This window comes from Castanea sativa, chromosome 5 (assembly GCF_040712315.1).
Source record: "Castanea sativa cultivar Marrone di Chiusa Pesio chromosome 5, ASM4071231v1".
Taxonomy (NCBI): Eukaryota; Viridiplantae; Streptophyta; class Magnoliopsida; order Fagales; family Fagaceae; genus Castanea; species Castanea sativa.
This window is the reverse complement of record NC_134017.1, coordinates 70,082,658-70,104,441: the sequence shown is the minus strand read 5'-3', so window position 1 is coordinate 70,104,441 and position 21,784 is coordinate 70,082,658. Positions and strand designations below refer to the sequence as shown.

Genomic DNA, 21,784 nt, shown 5'->3' with positions numbered 1-21,784 from the left:
GTTTTAAATAAGTTTTAGTATCTAAAGAGAATCTGACCTTATTTTTTATATTAGTTCTATGCTTTTTTTATTATATAATTTTATATTTTTACATGCAGGACATATTTGAAGGAAAAAAATAATCAATGATATTTTTTTTAATCTTCTTGAGAAGTCAAATTAATAGAGATGAGCTTCTAGTGGCAACCATAGTATAAATTGGTGAAAATCTTGTGGGTTACAAATTCATATCTTATGTGGCTCCTAAATTATGGGATCACTTTGTGACACTATCGAGAATCACACTTTCGAGTTCATTTAAAAATATTTTTATAATGCATGAGTGTAAATAAAATAAAAAATTATTCATTTCAATATTATTAACAAACATAGATTTAGGGTTCTTAGCTTTTTTATATTTATTGTTCCAAGTGTATGTCCAACTGTTCTCTTATATATGCTGTACAAATTTTTCCATCTAATTTCAGGGGATAAGAGTGTAGACATTGTAAATCGAGCTTGCCATGTTACAATATAAATATTCTAATTGTTTGAGTATCATCTCTTGTAAGCTTTAATCTATTTATTTTTGCAAATCGTCTGGACCTAAGTTATTGTTTATTCATGAATTTAGAGGAAATGCCAAAGGATGTAGTTGAACAAAAAAGTGGTAAAATGAGTACATGCCACATAATTGCAATAACAACTATGTGCCAGGGTTTATAATGTTATACTGTAATTTATTTTAAAAAATTATCACATTTCACAATATAATTTAATTTCAATAAAATAATTATAATTTATTTTATTTTGCTTTGTATGTTTATTGTTGTGCCTTGCATGTAATCACGGATATCATCTAACTGATAAATGCCAACATACTTGTTTATTTTTTATACATAATTTAAAAGATCTAAAAGGGTTACAAATATATTAACTAAGAATTATTATTATTTGATTAAAACAATTAAACAAAACCATTATAAAATAAACATAAACATGAAAATAAATATGTTTGTTTTTATGTACCCACAAACATATGTAATTCTTTATTGAAAAAGAAGCATAGGAAAATATAGAAATTTACAATGTCAACAATTGAATATTTTTAGGCTATTCATACTTGGCCATTATCCCTTGTTTTAACATGCAAATAAATTTTTGACTATTTATGAGAGAAGCTTAGACTTCAAAGTTTTTAAGCTCTAAACAAGTTTATGTATCAAAAGATACACTAACCTTCTTTTTGTGTGACATTTCTATATAAAGTAATCTCACTAATTACTTTTATAAGCAGTTTAAAGTCACAACTCAATATGAAAATGTAATTCTAGCAAAAGAAGACATTTGAATTCAGAATTAAAAAAAAAACTTAATAAAATAATTATTTAAATAATAATCAAATACAATAACTGACACAAAACTACATATTCTTATACCGATGTAATATGAAATTTGAAAATAAATAAATAAAAAATCAAGTAGTATTTATCCCTTATCACTTTGCTCAACAATCCCATGGACTCAATGAACACTCTACTAGTAATGTGGGGTAACTTTCATAGTCCTTGCAATAATCGTAAAGAACAAGATTTCTCTGCACCCAAGCATAATCCATTTTTTGAGAAAGAGAGATGCCAAGCAAAATATTGATCCCACCAATTTTGAGTGTTGGTTGAAACACATGCAGGGTATGGATCTTCTCATTGGCAACCATCAACACTAAAGTCTTTGTAAGAGGACACAAATGGGGCCTTCTTTTAGTCTATCTTCCTGAACCCACCTCTTGTGGCCCAATCATCGGCATTCCATATGCTGGAAAAAAGGTATATGGGCTTTTCGTTGGGTAAGGCCCATTACCTAATGGCTTGTTGTCTCTTAGGTGAGGTACTAGTTTGTAGGAATCGATCATCTTATACAAAAACAAACCCAGACAAAATAAAACAAAACTTTGGTACATATCTTAAGTTTCTCAAAAAAATTCAATCATATAATTGTATTGACAAAAGTAACACAATTGGAATGGTATTATTTTCTCTTAATAATAATTAAATTCAACCGTGTAAGTTTTTGACCAATGCAGTTATATAGTTGAATTTTTATAAACTCTTGTACACCACCAATCACAAACTTTGGTGTGTCTTGGGAGATTTTCATGTGACAATAACCATTGGAACATAAAATTTTCACACTGTTTAGAGTTTACGTGTGATTGCTGAAAAGTTGCTTCAATCGGACATATTTATGGTGACTGCATCGAAGTGTTTGATGAGTAACCACATATTTATGGCCACTCTCTAATTACATTACAAATGCTATAAATATGAAGCAATAAGAATCAATGTCAAAGACTCACATAGTAAGCTGTCACTACACTAGCAGAGTCACCTCAGACCAACTTGAGCTTCATGCTAAACCACCCAAATCTATATCTTTGCTTTGTTTAAGATCCACAGCCTGAAAACCTATTCAACAATACAAGAAAAGAATAAATAAACTATACCATATGTTATTATCACAAAGACTATGTCTTTAAACTAAAGCAAGCAAAATAGAATATCTTTAAACCTTTTTTTTTAGAGAGAGTTTAATCATATGGCGTCCACTCCTGATAATAGATGTTTATTATCAGATTAAGATAGCAAATGAATTTTGATATAGGCAAGGATTGAAATGTAGATCTCTTATTTAATCATCAAAGATTATACCAATTGAACTAACTGGAACCCACTAGAATATCTTTAAACTAAATAAAGCAAAACAAACGCATATCAACACCAAACCAGAAGAGGTTCACAAATCCTTAGACCTTGCACAAATATAATCAGATACAAATATAAATAAAGCGCCCAAGATAGTAATGAGTAACAAAATCTCATCCATCAATCAAAATTTACCCTAGAAATGGTCATTTACTTTTCACTAGATGGAAACTATTAAATTTATTATCAATTTTACTATAAAAAGCTTACAAAGAAAAGTGACAATAACATGATTTGGTATTGGATGACCAGCATAATAAAAAACAATTTTCCAACTTTTTAGTAGTAAAATTTATAGTAGGCCCAAGTCCCTAATATCAATCTTTTGCTGGCTTTTCAAAAGTTACAAACTTTTTTTTTTGAATTAAAAAAGTTACAAATTTGATTTCATTAAATGGGACCATAATAGCACCATAACTAGCGCATTTCAATTTTAGCTTACTCATTCGCAATCAAAGTCTCCTTAAAAAAAATATACACACCCACTATGGATTTGTAAAATATTGGTTTTGTTTTATAAAAAAAGTTTGGGAAACTCCAACTTACTTGTTTTTTTTTTCATACCTTATTAAAAAAATCTAAAAGGGTTACAAATATATATTTTTTAAATTATTATTTTTGAATAAAACATCATAAAATAAAATAAACATTTAAATAAATATATTTTTTAATTTGATTCCACAAACATATGTTCCAATTTTTTCAAATAGAAGCATAGGAAAATATAGAAATTTCTATGTCAAATTTTGAATTTTTAAGGCTATTCATACCCTTTCTCTTTCATTTCTAACATATAAATCATATTCTTACTATTTATGAGAAAGAAGTTAAGCAACAAAGTTTCTAAGTTTTAAACAAGTTTAAGTATCTAAAGATAGTCTTACCTTACTTTTATATCACATGTAAATTTTTTTTAATGAAATTTTTATTCTTGCTTGCACGGCGCATTTGAAGCAAAAAAAAAAAAAATCATTGATATTTTATGAATCTTCCAAAGAAGTCGATTTGAAAGAGATTAGTTTCTACTTCCTAGTTGGCAACCATAGTCTAAATTGGTCAAAATATCATGGACTACAAATTCATATCATATGCGGCTCCTAAATTAGTTGATCATGTTGCAACACTATTAGGAATCACACTTACGGGTTCATTTATAAGTATCTTTTTTTTTTTTTTATAATGTTTGAGTGTAAATAATAAAATATTATTTATATAAATATTATTAGCGACCATAGATTTAGAGTTGATACCTTTGATACATTTTTTTCTATAAAAAAAAAAAGCTTTGATACTTTTATTTTTTCATTTATATGGCGAGTGTGCTTAGCATAAAAAGCACAAACAACAATGTCCTTCAGGTTTAATTTCTACGAGTTATAGTAGCCGTTCAGTTTCAGAGATTTTATCGTATTTTAGCTCTAATAAGTTGTAATCTATATTTTGTTGCGACTAGTTTGGACTAAAGTTATTTTATAATTCTCGAATTCAAGGAGATGCCAAAGGACGCAGTTAAATTTTTTTTTTTGGGTGAAATGGGTACATGCCACACAATTGCAATAACAACAAAGTGCCAAGGTGTATAATGTTAAATATTATATATATATATATATATATTTATTTAATTCCAACAAAATAATTATAGGTAATTTTATTTTGCTTTTGTATGTTTATTGGCGTGGCTTGCATGTAATCAAGGATATCATCTAACTGATAAAAACCAACTTGCCTGTTTATTTTTTATACATAATTTAAAAGATCTAAAAGGGCTACAAATATATTAATTAATATCTACCATTATTTAAATAAAAAAATAAAACAAAATCATTATAAAAATAAACATAAACATAAAATAATAATTTTTTTAAATCTACAATCATATATAATTCTTTATTCAAATAGAAGCATAGGAAAATATGGAAATTTATAAAGTCAACATTTGAATATTTTTAGGCTATTCATACTTGGCCATTCTATTTTGTTTTTAACATACAAATAAATTTTCGAATATATATGAGAAAAGCTTAAACTTAAAAGTTTCTAAGCTTTAATCAAGTTTCAACATCAAAAGATAAGCTAGCCTTATTTTATGTGACATTTCTCTATATAGTAATTTCATTGATTACTTTTGTAAGAAGTTTAAAGTCACGACTTAGCATGTAAATGTAATCCAGCAAAATATGACATTTGAATTCAAAATAAAAATTTGACTAAATTAAATACCTAAATAATAATCAAATAAAATAATGACACAAAACTACACATTTTTTTAATTGATGTAATATGAAATTTGAAAATAAAGTAGTATTTATCCCTGTAAAGTTGTGATTTCCAACTAGCATTTGTTGACTTTAATTCCATGCCAAATTTATTGTAATTTCTTCAATCCTTTCCTTGTATTTATGTGGGTTTATTTGTAAGGGATGAGTGTGAGAGATTGGTGAAGAATCAAGTTTTAAAGAAGAATTAGTGCAGTTCGCAACTAGCTAGTGAGAAGCTCATTAGAAAAGTAACCCACGAAAGGCCACATGTGAAGCACATGACTAGAAGCTAAGAGTCATGCCAGGATGTCAAATTCGCGAGTACTTCACAAGAAATGCCATCTCGAGTCAATCTTGATTTTCTCTAGGGTTTCTCTCTCAAAATTCTATCTAGAAGCTCTCTACATTTCGTGGGTATAAGGGTATTTATAGTTGGGTACGTGAGGAATGTAAAAATTCATTTTTGTGGGTATAAGGGTATTTATAGTAGGGTACGTGAGGAATGTAAAAAGTCATTTTTTTGCAAAATGGAGTGTTCTAGTGACTCACTCTCAACTAGGATGAGTTGCGAGTTTGAGTCGCAAAATAACTAATTGGCCAAACTGTCCTTTTTTGTCCTGCTGTGCTCTAACTGTCGTGACCCTTAAACTTCCTTCATGCTTCACACGTGTGGCATTTTGGCAAGTTGACAGTTGCGAGTCACTTGTGAGAATCTCTTTGAATGCACAAACACTTGAATTCTTCACACTCTCTCACACACAACCCTTACATGATTCTCACCTAAATACAAGGTATCTAATTGCTGAATTACAAGTAAATTTGGCACGGAATAAAACCAATACATGGTTGAATAAATTCAACCTTACAATCTTCCCCTTTGGCTATTTCGTGACAAAACCCTAAAATAGACTCTAGACTTAAAATTTGAGTTGGAAACAGTTGTCAAAACTCACTCACACTTAACTCTAGATTCTATGAAGCTCTTGAACCATACGAACAAGTTTTCCTGAAAACAATAACACAAGAAGTTCATTGTAAGTAGAAATCTTAAAATGCATATGGAATAAGCACAATGCGATCAAGCAATCATGAATATAACAATAAAGCAAGGCTTGACCAAACAAGAGCAATCACTATAAATAGTGACCACAATGATCAGTCACACAATGAATGAACATCCAGACATGCAAGCTAATAGGCTCAATGCAAAGTATCTTTTGCATGTCCAACACTCAACCGATGCAAAATAATAAGGTAATTGCATCAAGGATACAAGATCCAATAAGGGCACAAGAGTAATAAAGATAATGCAAACATAATCTAAAAGTACTAAAAAACTTCAAAGCAAAGTTACATAATAAAACATAGTTTAAATAGCTAAAATATTCAAGTATCCATAACACACCATATCCAAGTATTTTTTTTTTTAAGTACTAAAGTCATAGATTACTTAAAAACCAAAGTACTAAAACCATAAAGTACTAAAATGAGTGCTATGAAAACCCATAATAAAAACTAAAAACATAAAAGCTATATAAACTTGTAAAAAGTTCTCTCCCTCAAGATTTGGCTCTCCCTCAAGAGCTACTCCATACTACTCCCCTTTTTTGACAAGAATGGCCAAAGTGCTAAGGCTAGTTCATGAAGCTATCAAACTTGGCTGTGAGCAAGTTGATTTGGTCTTGAATGGTGGTCAACCTATTGGAGTGCTTAGTTTTGATTTCTCTCAGCTGTCAATCCTTTCAAGAATGATCTGAAAAGCATCTGGAGGCACCGATGAAGACGATGAGGCTCAACTTCTTCCTCTACCACCACCTCTTCGTGAAGAAGATTGTTGTCCTTTCGCTTCAATCTCGGTGTCCATAGGAAGTGCTTGTTCAGGATCATCTGCTTCCTCATCACCCAGAAGACGAACTTTGCTCTTTATAATTGTTTGAGCATTAATAGTAGGAGGTACAGGCATGAAGCTTATGTCCTATGGAGTTTCCACACCTTTTTTATGGAAGATCCCCATGATTAGACTAGGGAGAACAACCTTTGGCCTTGAGGTTGTCCTTGTTGCTTCGACAGTGATGGAGAATGCGTGAGCACCGATGTCAATGTAGATTTTCTCCCGAAGCTCTATGAGGAAGATGGCTCTAGCATTGTTAATGGTGGTCATCTTCCTTACTGGATAGAGGTTGAACAACATGATGTAGGTGAGGCATCGCAAATCCAGAGGAAATGTGGTTGTGTTGAGACATCTTCCTTCCCTAGCACCACCAATATGGGATTGAACCATCTCTATAGAGAGCATTCTGCCCTTGAAAGGAGTGAAGTCATGATCTAGGTCTCCATGTCCAAGAACACCATCAATGTCCCCTACTTCAACAGCGAATTCCCTAATCAGTGGTTCCCTAATCAGTGGTTCACAAAGGAGTGAATTCTCTCGTAGTATGGCATTAGCAGAGAATTCCCTAATCAGTGGTTCACAAACCCTAGGGAGATCACCAAGAAGCTTTTCCCAACCTTTTTATTCAAAATAGCTTGGGATGAAATAGTTCTTTAGATCAACAAGATCCACAAACCGCTCTTGAATTATTGAAGCTTTTTCAAAGTGTTGGTTGTATTGCTCAAAATGTTGGGTGGAGCAAAACCAAGTCTCATCCATGGGTTTCTTATTGTCACCACACTGAGCAGTAGTTTTCCTTAGAGCCATTTGTAAAACAGAGTAGCAAATACCACAAAAATAAAGCACAAAATCTAGTAACAAACTTGATTAATAACAAGTTAGTACCAACACATCAACTTTGAATTAGAACCCTAAAACTGAAATTTAAAGAGTAATTCAAAAACAAATGACATGTGAGAGTCCTAATCATCACAATATGATATAATCATTGGCATTATTCATTCAACATGTCAAAGAGTGTGTGTGTGTGTGTGTGTGTGTGTGTGTGCATCATATGCAAAAGTGTGCATCTACGGCAAAGTGTAAAAACACATAATCATTTGATGTTTCAAAATTAAATAAACATGATTATCCCTACAATATTTGTACTTAATGGAATCCAAAGAGACACACAAAAACATCTGAGAGACATTTTATCATGAACATGGTATGCACAACACAACACAAAACAAAGTACAATGCATAAAAATGAAGAAAAATCATGTAAAACATGTAGAATAAGCATTATACTAACAAAACCAACAAAACCGATATATCATACTCATCAAAACATCAACAAAACCATATTCAACAGCCATATGTCCATATCTCAACATATACAAAAAAAATCCAAGAAAACTAGGGCTAGAAACTTGAAAGACATTAAAAATTAGAGAAAACCCATACCTTTTCTTGAAGATTGATGAAGAAAATGGAGGTTTTGTCAATGACAATGGAGGTTTGGGAGAGGGAGATTCAGACAAGACAAGATGTGTGCATGTGATGTGAGGGAAAACTGAAAAGTTTTTTAAAACTGTCTGAGATTTAACCCTATTTGTGCAGAACACGCGATTTTTGCGTGTCTATTTTGAACGTCACAAGGCATGATTACTGGAGTGTTAATGCCTGAACCAATGTGACTGTCAAAAGCCTTTGCCATTAAACGCCATTGACAATTGGGGGGCTAATGTACATAACACCACTAAGGCATGGGAAACTGCATAAGTGGTTAAATCTGGACTATACACGTGGAGTAGCTGTGAGATAAGGGAGAGCAGTTAATGGCTAAGAGACTTTGTCTTGGTCAGTGCCAAAGACGTGACTACCTTGGGAAGGAAGTGAGATTTACACCTGACACAGTATTTAAGCATTACTGAAAAGGGACATACTGACTTTTCAGAGCTGAAGGTTATGAGGACATTCCTTATTGTTTAATGCATAGTGAGTCACCTTGGAGATGTGTGTACCAATCACAGTAGTTTTGATATCCCTCTTGATGACCAAGACTTGTCTTCCAAATAGTGGCAAGGCTACCTACCTACCTACGGCTTTAGTGCCACGTTGGTGCAATTCTTATCCCTTAATCAGCAGATAACTTTACAACTATGAAAAGATCTCAAGAAAGAGAATATGGTAACTTGACACTTGTCCTTGTACTCAGCCATGTTCCTTAGAGTATAAAAGGAACATGTAGCTGAACTTCTAGGGCAAGAACGCAACTAGATATTTTGAGATGAAAGTGGAGAGTTGGTAGGAAGAAAAGGGCAATTTCATTGTAAACTAACCTCTTTCTGATACATAATACAAGCTAAGACGAGCAAGAATGTTGTGTGCTCTTGCTCAAATTGTGGTTTTTTTTATCCCTTCTCTAAAGTTTTTCACATACTTTCTTTAACATCCCAACCTAATTGCATATTTAATTTTGTGGGTTTATATACTTATGATCATCTTAATTATTCTAAGTGCATACAACTTTAATATTGTGATATTATAGAAGATACATGCTCTTTTAACGTTGTAGAAAGGATTTTTATAAAGGTAATGATATATATGTAAAGTTATATTGTTCTTTGGGTCTTTCTAGAAATATAAGTTTATAAGGGGGGGAAAGTAAATTTTAAAAAGTGGTAAGGTGAGTCATCAACTCACTTTCCCTTAACATTACACGTGCCCCACCCCAAAAGTCCATTTCCCTTATCTTTCTTTTGCCGCACCAGAAGCTTCTTGGTTCAGCTTTCTTTGTTTCTTTGTTTCTTTGTTTTCTTCTCTCTTTGCTCTTACATGGCAACACCTATATCTCACTGAAACAATATATCTCACTCTAAAGAAGAAATTAAACGATTAGCCCTAAGGTTTCAACTTCAAAATTTGTGGGTAAGTAATTAAAACCTCATCTGATTTTGGGTATTTTGATAGTATAATTGTTCTGTTTTTTTTCCCTTATTTATTCTCTAATTTGATGGTATAAGTTGAAATTGTGATTCTTTTTTAGTAAGTTGAAAGATTGATGGTGTTATGGTCTATTGGATGCTTAATAACGTATTTTAATATTTATAGTATTTGTATAAAAATACCCAAATGAAATGAAGACCAATTGCATTTAGTTGATGATTTTGTAAGAACATGCATGAAGCTGTCACTGTGACAGATTTGATGTTTACCACAAGAAAATTCTGTATTAAATCAATTTCTATGAATTAGGATGCTAGGAGTAGTTTTTATGAATTCTACGACACATATAGTTGTAATGGAAGTGGTCTCACTGCATTTGGATTAACACAAAAATAATGGTTTAATTTCTAATTTGCATGAAATTCTGTCAGGACAGATTTGAGCATATTGTCTTGTATGATTTTTAATAAATCATGGCTTTATGTTTTGATTCTGAAATTCATATGGTATTTACTAGACATCCAGAGGAGCGACTCTGTAAAATGACATGAAGAATTGATGTGTTTAGATATCCCATTTGTATTTTTCAAATGAGGCATTTGCTACTGAAATGAGCAGTAAATAGTGAAGGATAACTCTGACTTTGTAGATTTAATTTTGAAGTTAGGGTGAATGTTTTGAGCTATAATTTAATTTGCTTATATTTTGGTATGTTTAGATCATAGATGAATTTTTATGCCTTCGTTTCTCTATGTTTTGGTATGTAATGGGTTTGATGATTGTACCTTATTTTTTGGGGAAACTTTATGTGATGGGAATTAAGATTTTATTGAGTTTGAGAGTTAGGTTGTGTTTGAGGTATAAGTTTATATATTTAGGAAGAGTTGTTAGTAATAAGTTTTGATCTTTCATTTAGGTGACGAGAACGAGAACATGGACACTTGAACTCCTCTTGTACAAATCTCTTGTGTCTTCTATTTTCAGGTAAGGGATATGTGACATGCGTGTTTGATAAGTATCAAGACTATTTAGAAAATTATTATGCATCAAAAAATTTTAATTAGAGATATTACATATAAACATGATTTAGTAAAGATTTATGTTCGTGACTTATTGAATCCCATAAATATGATAATTTTAGCATATTGATGCTATTACTCATATCACGAATGTAATGTTTAAAGAATGAAATGGACATGCTACTGCTATGAAATATTTATGTAAAAGTATAGTATCTGAAAAATATAGTTTTCAATTATTCCATTTTTATGATCTGAGCTCAGCCAGTAAGGGTTATAATATTGGTATTTCCATGGACATTTTGATTGGCTATTAAAAGCGGAACTAGCTCTGCTGTACCCGCCCTTGTTACTAACCGCCAACTTGTGAAATTATTATGCATCAAAACTTTTTAATTAGAGATATTACATATAAGCATGATTTAAGTAAAGATTTATGTTCGTGACTTATTGAATCCTATAAATATGATAATTTTAGCATATTGATGCTATTACTCATATCACGAATCTAATGTTTAAAGAATGAAATGGATATGCTATTGTTATGAAATATTTATGTAAAAGTATAGTGTTTGAAAAATATAGTTTTCAGTTATTCTATTTTTATGATCTGAACTCAGCCAGTAGGGGTTATAATATTGGTATTTCCATGGACATTTTGATTGGCCATTAAAAGTAGGACTAGCTCTGCTATACCCGCCTTTGTTGGTAATCGTCAACTTGTGGAGGATATCAACCTACCCCCATGGTTGAAAGTATGTATTATAATATGATTCCGAAATTACCTAGTATTGTGGGGAATGCTGGATGCCTAGCACTAAATGCCAGAAGCCTCTCAAAGTTGTAATAGATTTACAATTGGACTGACTAATATGTATTAAAAATAAGCTATTAAGCTATTTGGAAGTTATAAGAAAAGCATGATGATAAGAAAAGTATGTTGAATGTGTTATAAGTCTGATGAAAAGTTTATGTTAAAGTAATTTATAGTCTATTTAAAGATAATGTTACTGAATTATGTTTAAGTTCCTTATTATGTCCTTTTATTATTATATGAAAGGAAAGTGAAGTATTTTCATTTAAAAGCTCATAAGTTATTATAAGAACAATATGAATAGTATGAAGGCTATTTTATCAAAGCTGGTATATTCATAATATATTTGATATACATGCATTCTTATCAAAGCCCATAGAGTTTAAAACTTTACTGAGCTTGGCAGCTCACCCTATTATATTTCAGTGCATAAGTTCTTCTTGGAAGCAGTGAGAGTATTAGAGGTGACAAGGATTTTGTGATTCTCGTTTGTTAGAATGTATAGTTAATTTTTTTTAATTTTTTTTTGTATAGTACTTTAGTTCTTTTGTTGTATAAGAGGAATCAAGATGTACTTGATCCTTTGAGCACCGATGTAATTTAGAACTTTAGTTTGGTTTGAACTCCAGTTGTATGTCTTTGGGGTTGGGTTTGTAAATAAGAGTTTTTGCTAAATGTTTAGCTATGTAATATTTACATGAATACCTAAAGTTTCAACCAAGTGGTAATCTTGTAAAGTTCAAATGAAATGAAGTTTTAAGGTTTTCATCATTTTTGTATATTATGACTTTTATGCAAAAAAATAAGTAGGAATACAGGAAACAATTCTTGATAAGTATCTTTAGTTTAAGTTGGTTCATGTTAGTATCAAGATAAACTTGATATTAACATGCCAGTCATGCTCTAAATTTTGAAGTACAGGTTTTGTGTCGTGACACTTTCCGTGTTGTTTTGGTAATCAGTTTCTTCTTCTTCATCTCTAAATGTGTATCTTTTTCATGTCCTACCATCACTTTCTTTATTTATTGTTTGAGTGTCATGTCAAAGCTTGCATCTTATTGAGCTTTCTCATATAAATGTACTGTTAAATAACTTATTTCTCTCTCATAAATAAGCTCAAATCTAACTTGCACGTACAGTGACTAATTACGTATACTTAAAAAAAATTAACTAATTATTTATAATTTTATAACAAAACTTATATTTAATTTTTAATGTATCCATACTTATACATGCGTTGCATGCTATTTTTAAAAATAATTTGACTAATTGTTTATATTTTTATTATAAGAATAGTGTTTAATTTTACTAATTTGACTAATTGTTTATATTTTTATTATAAGAATAGTGAATTACTTTTACTGCAATTTTAATTATTAATCAAGGAACATGGTAACATGAAGTCTATGTGAGTGGTCAAAATTTTGAATCATTACTCTTTTGTTGATTTACTGCAAAGATTTATTTTCTTGGAGGTGCGAAAGTCACAATAGTTATAGAATTAGTTATTCAACTTGTCTTTCAAATATTTGCATAAGCAAATATTTAATCCTTTTGTCATTATACAAGAGGTCAGAGATCTGATCTTGTTTGCATAATGAGTTTAAGAATGTGAGAGGACCGCGTTAACATTACAAGTTTTAAGATATATACGATTATCAAAAACAAAAGTTTTAAGATATATCGGTCAACGATCCATTGTTTATTAACATATCCAATAAATATTATAATTTCAGCACCTTTAAGATTATAATTTCATTGTTCTAAAAAAAAATTAATAATCTAACATAATTTTTATACTAACTTCTAACTGACGAAGAATTTAACAAAATCTATTGATGCTTAAGCTATTAATATGACATCAAATTAAAACATTATAAGAGTTATATTTTAATTAAAATTATGATGTTTAAGATATTGTGGGGAGTAAAAAGACCCTGATGGGGATGTGGGCCTTTGGGCCATGCTAAGGAAGGCCGACCTGCTCTTGGGTTTGGAACTTGTTAGTACTACGGGTCGGCCCATATGCTGAGGATCCGAGAATCCAGCCAAGGATGAATTTCTCTTCGGACGGACATCGGAGAACCCGGGACTTCATGATAAACGTTAGGCAATGACATGGTCAAAACCAATGGTTAAAAGGGGTAAACCCTTGAATGTCCTAGAAGCACCGATGTTAGAGAAACACCAAGGATCAAGGCTGTCACCTCCACATTAAAAACCCTGCACCTACCACCTTGGCCGCATTAATGGGGAAGTGACACCTGAACAGTGGAAGGGAAACTTCTGGTTACTATTCAAAGGCACTGAGAAAAGAAATATCTAGGCTAAGGGGGAGTTGGGGCAACACGTGTACAAAGTATCAAAAAGAGGAGTATTTAAGGAGCAACTTAGAACAGAAATGGGGATCCCTTTTTTGTAATCAAAAAAGAAAGAGAAAAAAGAGAGAGAAATAATATAAGAACAGTTCTCGGCTTACGTCCGAGCAGGTTGATTTACAGTATTCCTTGTTGTTTTTCAAGTGTTTACAATATTTGGCTTGTCATTTAATCCTCAAACACTTCTAACCTGGGTTTCAAGCCCACGCTCTACAAATCATATTGTTTAAGGCTCATTGGGCCTGAGCCCGTAACTGTTCTTGGAGCCATGTGCAATTGTGCACTTACAATTGGCGCCGTCTGTGGGAAATCTAGTCTAGAAGAGGAAGGATACTATGGCAGGCTTAGGTGCTCACCATGCTGAGTCACAGGGATCACAGCCGGAAGATCATTTCGAACGTCTTGAACATCGAAGGGATCGTGAGGGGAGTGTCCATACAGAATATCCAGGTGCTAGCCATATTCATGAGGGGGTAGCACCACCCACGATGAGGGTTCTAAATCCATGCAGAAGGAAATCAACCGTTTAAAGAGAAAGCTACGCCGTGCCAAGCGTAGGTTTTCACCGTCCTCATCTAATTCTTCCTTAGAGGAGGATAGGGGAGCTGGCTACAGCTTAAGGTCGCGCTTTCCCACCAGTTCAACATCCTTCGGTGAGGAGGGCGACCAGCCAACTCGCAGATGTAAGAAGCCTCGTTCTAGGGGCTTAGGCAACAATGCTATGAGTAGGGCGTTGCACCACCTCTCCAAATCTCCATTTGCACGGAGGATTGAGAAAGGAAGGCTTCCCAGAAGGTTTACCCAGCCCACTTTCACCATCTATAATGGCCGGACTGATCCGGTGGAGCATGTGAGTCACTTTAACCAGAGGATGGTGGTGCACTTTCACAACGAGACCCTGATGTGCAAAGTTTTCCCCTCTAGCCTGGGACCTGTTGCTATGAGGTGGTTCAACGGCCTTAAGTCGACGTCTATAAGTTCGTTTGGGGAGCTTACTAGGGCATTCACTTCACGGTTCATCACGTGTAGCAGAGTACCTCGGCCATTGGACTCGCTGTTATCCATGACCATGAGGGAAGGGGAGACGTTGAAAGTATACTCCGATCGTTACTAGGAGATGTTTAATGAAATAGATGGCGACTTTGATGAGGTGGCGCTTAATACCTTTAAGGTAGGCCTCCCTACTGATCACGACCTGAGAAAGTCTTTGACTAAAAAGCCTGTTCGCAGTGTACGTCGCCTCATGGACCGTATTGACGAGTATAAGAGAGTGGAGGAAGACCAACAGCAAGGAAAGGGAAAGGAGAAGGTTATCCGCGGGGAGAAAAGGGATTTCGGGTCGGACGGATATCACAATAACGAGTGAAGAGATTACGTTGGACAGTCCGCCTCGGCAGCACCTCAGGCCGTGAACACTGTATTCCGGGAACCAGTACATCAGCTGCTGGAGAAAGTTCGCAAGGAACCCTTCTTTAAATGGCCTGATAAGATGGCAGGAGACCCTGCGAAGAGGAATCACAACCTCTTTTGCCAGTACCACCGGGATGTGGGCCACACTACCGAGAACTGTCGGACCCTGTGGAACCATCTAGAGCAGCTCGTCAGTGAGGGAAAGTTAAACGCTGTGTGGGCCCACTGGGCAGGTCAGTCAAGTTGGCTCAAACAACCAGAGGAACAATACATCTCGGCCAGCATTGGGAACAATTAATGTTATCTTCGCTGCCCTTGGCAGGATCGGCTCAGGTCCCACTAGGGTGATGGCGGTTTCCTATCCACAGACCGAGGATGTGGGTCACAGGCCGAAGAGGTTGAAGGGCATTTTGCCCGTCTTAGATTTCTCGGAGGAGGATAAGGTAGGGACTATCCAGCCCCATGACGATGCTCTTGTGGTTACCCTCAGAATAGGGAACTATGACGTGAGAAGGGTGATGATAGATCAGGGCAGCGGTGCAGATATCATGTACCCTGATCTATTTAAGGGGTTAAGGTTGAAGTTGGAAGACCTTACTCCTTATGACTCGCCACTTATAAGCTTTGAAGGGAGAGCCGTTGTGCCGAAGGGACAGATCCGTTTACCCATTCAATCCGGCCCAGAAACGGTTGAGGTGGACTTCATCGTGGTTGATGCGTACTCTCCATACACGGCCATCCTTGCCAGGCCTTGGCTGCATGCGCTTGGAGCCGTCTCCTCTACCTTACATGTTAAAGTTAAATTCCCCTCGGGGGAATGTGTTGAGGAAATCCTCGGCGGACCAATCGGTAGCCGGGCGGTGCATATCGGCCTGATGCGCATCGGGCGGAAGCCGAGTCTTCGGCTCGATCACTAAAGACTTATAACGGTTAACGGCTCTGATTCATGCTGGAATGGTGACGGGAGATGAGACACATTGCGAGGGATTAGAGAAGTTTCCGGTGGCCCGATGACCCAGAGAGATTCTTCCAAGTCGGTGTACTTTTGCCACACCAAGAGAAGATGGAATTGTTAGAATTCTTGAAGGACAACGTTGATGTTTTTGCGTGGGATCCTTATGAAGCTCCAGGCGTGGATCCGGGCTTCATTTGTCATCACTTAAATGTCAACCCCGCCATTATTCCGAGAAGGCAGCCACCTCGGCGCTCTTCTAGGGAACATTCTGAGGCTGTGAAGGAAGAGGTGCTTAAACTCAAGAGGGCTGGGGCTATCAAAGAAGTTTTCTACCCCGAGTGGTTGGCCCATACAGTTGTCGTTAAAAAGAAAAATGGAACGTGGAGGGTATGTGTGGACTTTACTGATCTGAACAAGGCCTGCCCTAAAGATTCGTTCCCAATGCCACGTATTGATCAACTGGTGGATGCTACTGTCGGACATCCTCGGATGAGTTTCTTAGACGCCTTCCAGGGTTATCACCAGATTCCCTTGGCACTAGAGGATCAGGAGAAGACTACCTTCATTACACCGACGGGGAATTATTATTATAAGGTCATGCCATTCGGTTTGAAGAATGCTGGGGCTACCTATCAAAGGATGATGACCAGAATGTTCGAACAGCAAATGGGGAAAACCATTGAAGTATACGTTGACGATATGGTGGTGAAAAGCAAAACAATACCCTCACACGTGAAAGATTTGGCCGACACTTTTCGGAATGTGAGAAGGTACAAGTTGCGCCTCAACGCCTCAAAATGCTCTTTCGGCGTGGGGTCTGGAAAGTTCTTGGGATACATGATTACTCATAGAGGCATAGAGGTAAATCCGGTGCAGGTCAAGGCTATTCAGGACTTGTAGCCTCCTCGGAACCCAAAAGAAATTCAAAAGTTGACGGGAATGATTGCCGCTTTGAACAGGTTCATATCCCGGTCAGCTGACCGGTGTCATCCTTTCTTCCAACTGTTGAATAAGTGGAAAGGGTTTCGATGGACCGAGGACTGCGAGTTAGCTTTTCAACAGCTCAAGCAATATCTTTCTCGGCCACCCATTCTGTCTCGGGAGGCACATGAGATTTTGTTTGCTTATCTGCTGGCCATCCACGCGGTCGGCCTGGTCGATAAGAGATGATAACGGGGTGCAAAGACCGGTATATTACGTTAGTAAATCTTTGGGTGATGTCGAGGTGCGTTATCAACCCTTAGAGAAAGCGCTCCTGGCCGTGGTTCATGCCACGCGAAAGCTTCCCCATTATTTTCAGTCCCACACAGTGGTTGTTCTGACCCGATTGCCCCTCGAGCGGTCTTTGCGTAGCGCTGACTCGGGAAGGATAGCGAAAGTGGGGGACCATCACGGGGGCTTTTGATGTTAAATACAAGCCTCGCACCTCGGTGAAGGGCCAGGTCCTCGCTGACTTGGTGGCGGAATTTGCCGAGCCATTACTGGAAGAAACTCTAAAAGAAGCACACATGGATGAAAAATCAGTTGGTGTGATTACAGCTACCATGCCTCCGATTTGGAAAGTGTATGTGGATGGGGCGGCTAATCAGAGAGGATGCAGTGTTGGACTTGTTCTAACGTCCCCAGAGGGAATTGTCTTCGAAAAATCTTTGAGATTGGCGTTCTCGGCTACTAACAATGAGGCCGAATACGAAGCGGTCTTGGTAGGCATGAAAATGGTGCATAGAATGGGTGGAAAGGAAATCCATATCTTTTCGGATTCTCAGGCGGTGGTCGGCCAGTCACGGGAACCATGGAGGCTAGAGATCCAAGGATGTGAATATTTGGCCGGATTAAGCGCCGGCAACCGAATTTGACTCCTTCGCCTTAACTCATATCTCTCGGAGCGGAAACACCCATGCAGACTCCTTAGCCACGCTGGCAACGTCCTCGGCTCAAGGTTTACCTAGGGTTATCCTCGTTGAGGATTTACTAGAACCCTCTCTTGTCATTACCAACGCGCCTCGTATCCATCTAATAAGGCCTGGACCTAGTTGGATCGACCCGGTCGTATATTTTCTTAGGGATGATGTCCTTCCTGAGGACAAATTTGAAGCAGATAAGATACGCCGAAAGGCGCCACATTTCTGGTTGTCCGAGGACCAAAAACTGTACAAACGATCCTTTTCAGGACCGTACTTGTTGTGTGTACACCCTGATTTAACGGAAGGGCTTCTAGAAGAATTGCATGAAGGGATTTGTGGCAGTCACACTGGGGGAAGATCCTTAACCCACAGGGCTCTGACTCAGGGTTATTGGTGGCCCAATATGCAAAGAGAGGCCCAAAACTATGCCAGGAAATGTGATCAGTGTCAGAGGTTTGCTCCTAATATTCATCAACCTGGAGGAGTTCTTAACCCCCTTTCCAGTCCTTGGCCCTTCGCACTGTGGGGACTAGACATAGTTGGGCCATTTTCGAGGGCAATAGGCAATAAAAGATGGCTACTTGTGGGAACAGACTATTTCACTAAATGGGTTGAGGCCGAGCCCTTAGCAAATATAAGAGATATTGACTCCAAGAAGTTTGTCTGGAAAAACATCGTTACTAGATTCGGTATACGACACACACTCATCTCAGACAATGGTGTTCAGTTCAACAGTAAGGCTTTTAGGAAGTATTGTGGTGACATGGGTATCATAAATAGATATTCCACCCGGCTTATCCTAGAGGAAATGGGCCGAGGCCGTTAACAAAGTCATTGTCGATGGAATCTGAAGAAAAGGTTGGATGATGCGAAAGGCAGATGGGTAGAAGAGCTCCCTCATGTTCTGTGGACGTATCGGACCACACCACGCAGGTCCACTGGAGAAATGCCATTCTCTATGACTTATGGAGCCGAGGCGGTGATACCTCTGGAATCTGGCTTTCCCACCCTAAAGACGAGCTTTTTTAATCCAGAGAATAACGCGGGACTCCTGGAAAAAGGCCTAGATTTGCTTGAGGAACGGCGCGAGGCAGCAATGGTCCAAATGGCTTATTATCAACAGAAGCTAAAACGGGGATATGACGCCCACGTGAGGCTAAGGCCACTTGCACCTGGTGATCTCGTACTAAGAAAAGTTGTGGGAACCTCTAAGAACCCAGCTTGGGGTAAATTAGGACCCAACTGGGAAGGCCCCTATCGCATTATTTCAGTAGCAGGCATAGGGTCCTATCGGCTAGCTGACCTAGATGAAAGAATTGTACCCCGCCCATGGAATGTAAATAATCTTAGAAGATATTATTATTAATAAAATGTGCTTTTATCAGTAAACATTTCAAAGTTATGACTACCTCTGACGTATGAAGTTACTATTCTTAAGAATCAAATAGAAACTTGGTTAAGTGCAGTCCTCGGACCACAAACCTTGTGGAAATTGATGTCTTGTCATTTGTTAAACAGAACCTTAGTTATGCCGGGTCTTCGGACCTCCTACTTTGGGGAAATTAACATTTGAAGTTACTGATCTTAAGAATCAAACAGAAACTTGGTTAAGTGCAGTCCTCGGACCACAAACCTTGTGGAAATTGATGTCTTGTCATTTGTTAAACAGAACCTTAGTTACGCCGGGTCTTCGGACCTCCTACTTTGGGGAAATTAACATTTGAAGTTACTGATCTTAAGAATCAAACAGAAACTTGGTTAAGTGCAGTCCTCGGACCACAAACCTTGTGGAAATTGATGTCTTGTCATTTGTTAAACAGAACCTTAGTTACACCGGGTCCTTGGACCTCCTACTTTGGACAAATTGACATATAACCTTATTGATCTTAAGAACCAGTGGGAAATTGTTTAAGTCTTGTCCTCGGACCACAAACTTGATTAAAGTTAATTTCTTATTGCGCCTGGAAATTAGTGCCTTACTAGTCATTAATTCGGATCTTAAGTTTTATATCTTTAAGTGTTAAGCAAATTTGTGTAAGGAATGGTCCTCTGACCTTACATCCTACTAGAAACGGTGCTATACATTGCAAGGGTTTGATCGTTATATGAGGTCTTTTCTTCTTTTTAATCAAGGCATTGTTTAAATATCTCAAACATGTCACCTTCTGTTAAGTCTTTAATAACATGCGCATGATTATGTGGAAGTTGTGATTGTGCAATCCTTGGAGTTAGATTTGTTTACTCTGAGAAACTTTTGCTATGTATTAATGGGAAATTTTTTGCAATAAGTATAAAAAGAATAAAGTAAAAACAGATGCAACATGATTGAAAATCAAATAAAGTTGTTCTTCATTAATCATTTGGACATGCATTACATATAAAGGCTGAACATGGAGAAAGAGAAGCCCTAAGCTAGGTCCTAAGCTTTTGGAGGAGGATCTTGCTGAGAAGTGCTGGTTCCTCTTGTCTCTTTCAACTCCAGCTTCCAAAAGGAAGTCGAGGACTTGCTTTCCTTTGTCTCTGTCTTCGTTGGAAGGACGTTGGGTTCCACCGCTGACGGCTCAAATCCTTCTCTGCATCCCCTCCTCCTTCCTTCTCTTTGTTGGAACCTGAAGGTTCTGTAGGATCCGGAATCAGGCTGGGACCATCGGAGGCGGAGCGGGGAGAGTTGACTCGGGGGTAGGAGTAGCGGCTGGAGCCTCTTCAATCTCCGTATCTCCGGGGGAAGCCAAACGTTCTCGGACTTCTTCGGATCCGAGGATAGAGGGAACTCCGGCCACGTTTAGGGCTTCCCCCAGGACTTTCGACGAGTACTCCGGCCAAAGCCGCGAAGGCCTCTGTCGGCTGCTCCTCGGTGGTTGCTACCCCTTCCTCGTAGCTCGTACGCAGCGACTGTAGAGAGCGTTGGAATGAGGCTGGCTTCTTCTTTCATCAGCGCAAGCTCCTTTTCCAAATCCAAGCGTTCCCTTTGGGCTCGGGAGAGCTCATCATCTTTTTCGCGAAGGAGTTTGCGCTGCCCTTCTATCTGGGTCTTCATGGTCTTCAGATTAGACTCCACCCCATTCTTTTCTCTCTTCAGATCAGCCACCTCCGCGACAAGCTTCTCGTTCTCGGCGAGGAGCTATGCCCGAGGACTTCTCCGGTCTCCATCCTCGATCTCCCGGCTCGTTTGGCCTTCTTTCGAGTGTCTTCTATGAACTTTACGGCTACAAAGACCTCCTGAATGGCCTGTAACAAAGTATGATGGAATTAGGAATAGTAAAAAACTTATGAATATTGTTAGAAGTGGAATATTCCTAAAAAGGGGGAAACTTACCAGCGCTAGGTCCCTTTTTAAAGAAAGGAATAGTTGTGGCTGGCTCATTTTTTCCAAGGTCTCCATATCCTTGGGCGGCGAAGAGGCGCTCCAACACTTCGGCCAAGTGGTGGGCATGGCCTTGTTGAACCGCCCTTATAGGATTGGCGAGGAGATGGGGAGCACCA

The 21,784-nt window shown here is 37.0% G+C and overlaps 1 long non-coding RNA gene across 1 annotated transcript; it reads left to right on the top strand.

Annotated features, from left to right (window-relative positions):
• Nucleotides 1–9,655: 9,655 nt before the first annotated feature.
• LOC142637441 (uncharacterized) lies at nucleotides 9,656–11,758 on the top strand. Its single transcript, XR_012844640.1, has 2 exons — nucleotides 9,656–9,803; nucleotides 10,738–11,758. It is a non-coding gene; the product is annotated as an uncharacterized LOC142637441 (long non-coding RNA).
• Nucleotides 11,759–21,784: the final 10,026 nt, after the last annotated feature.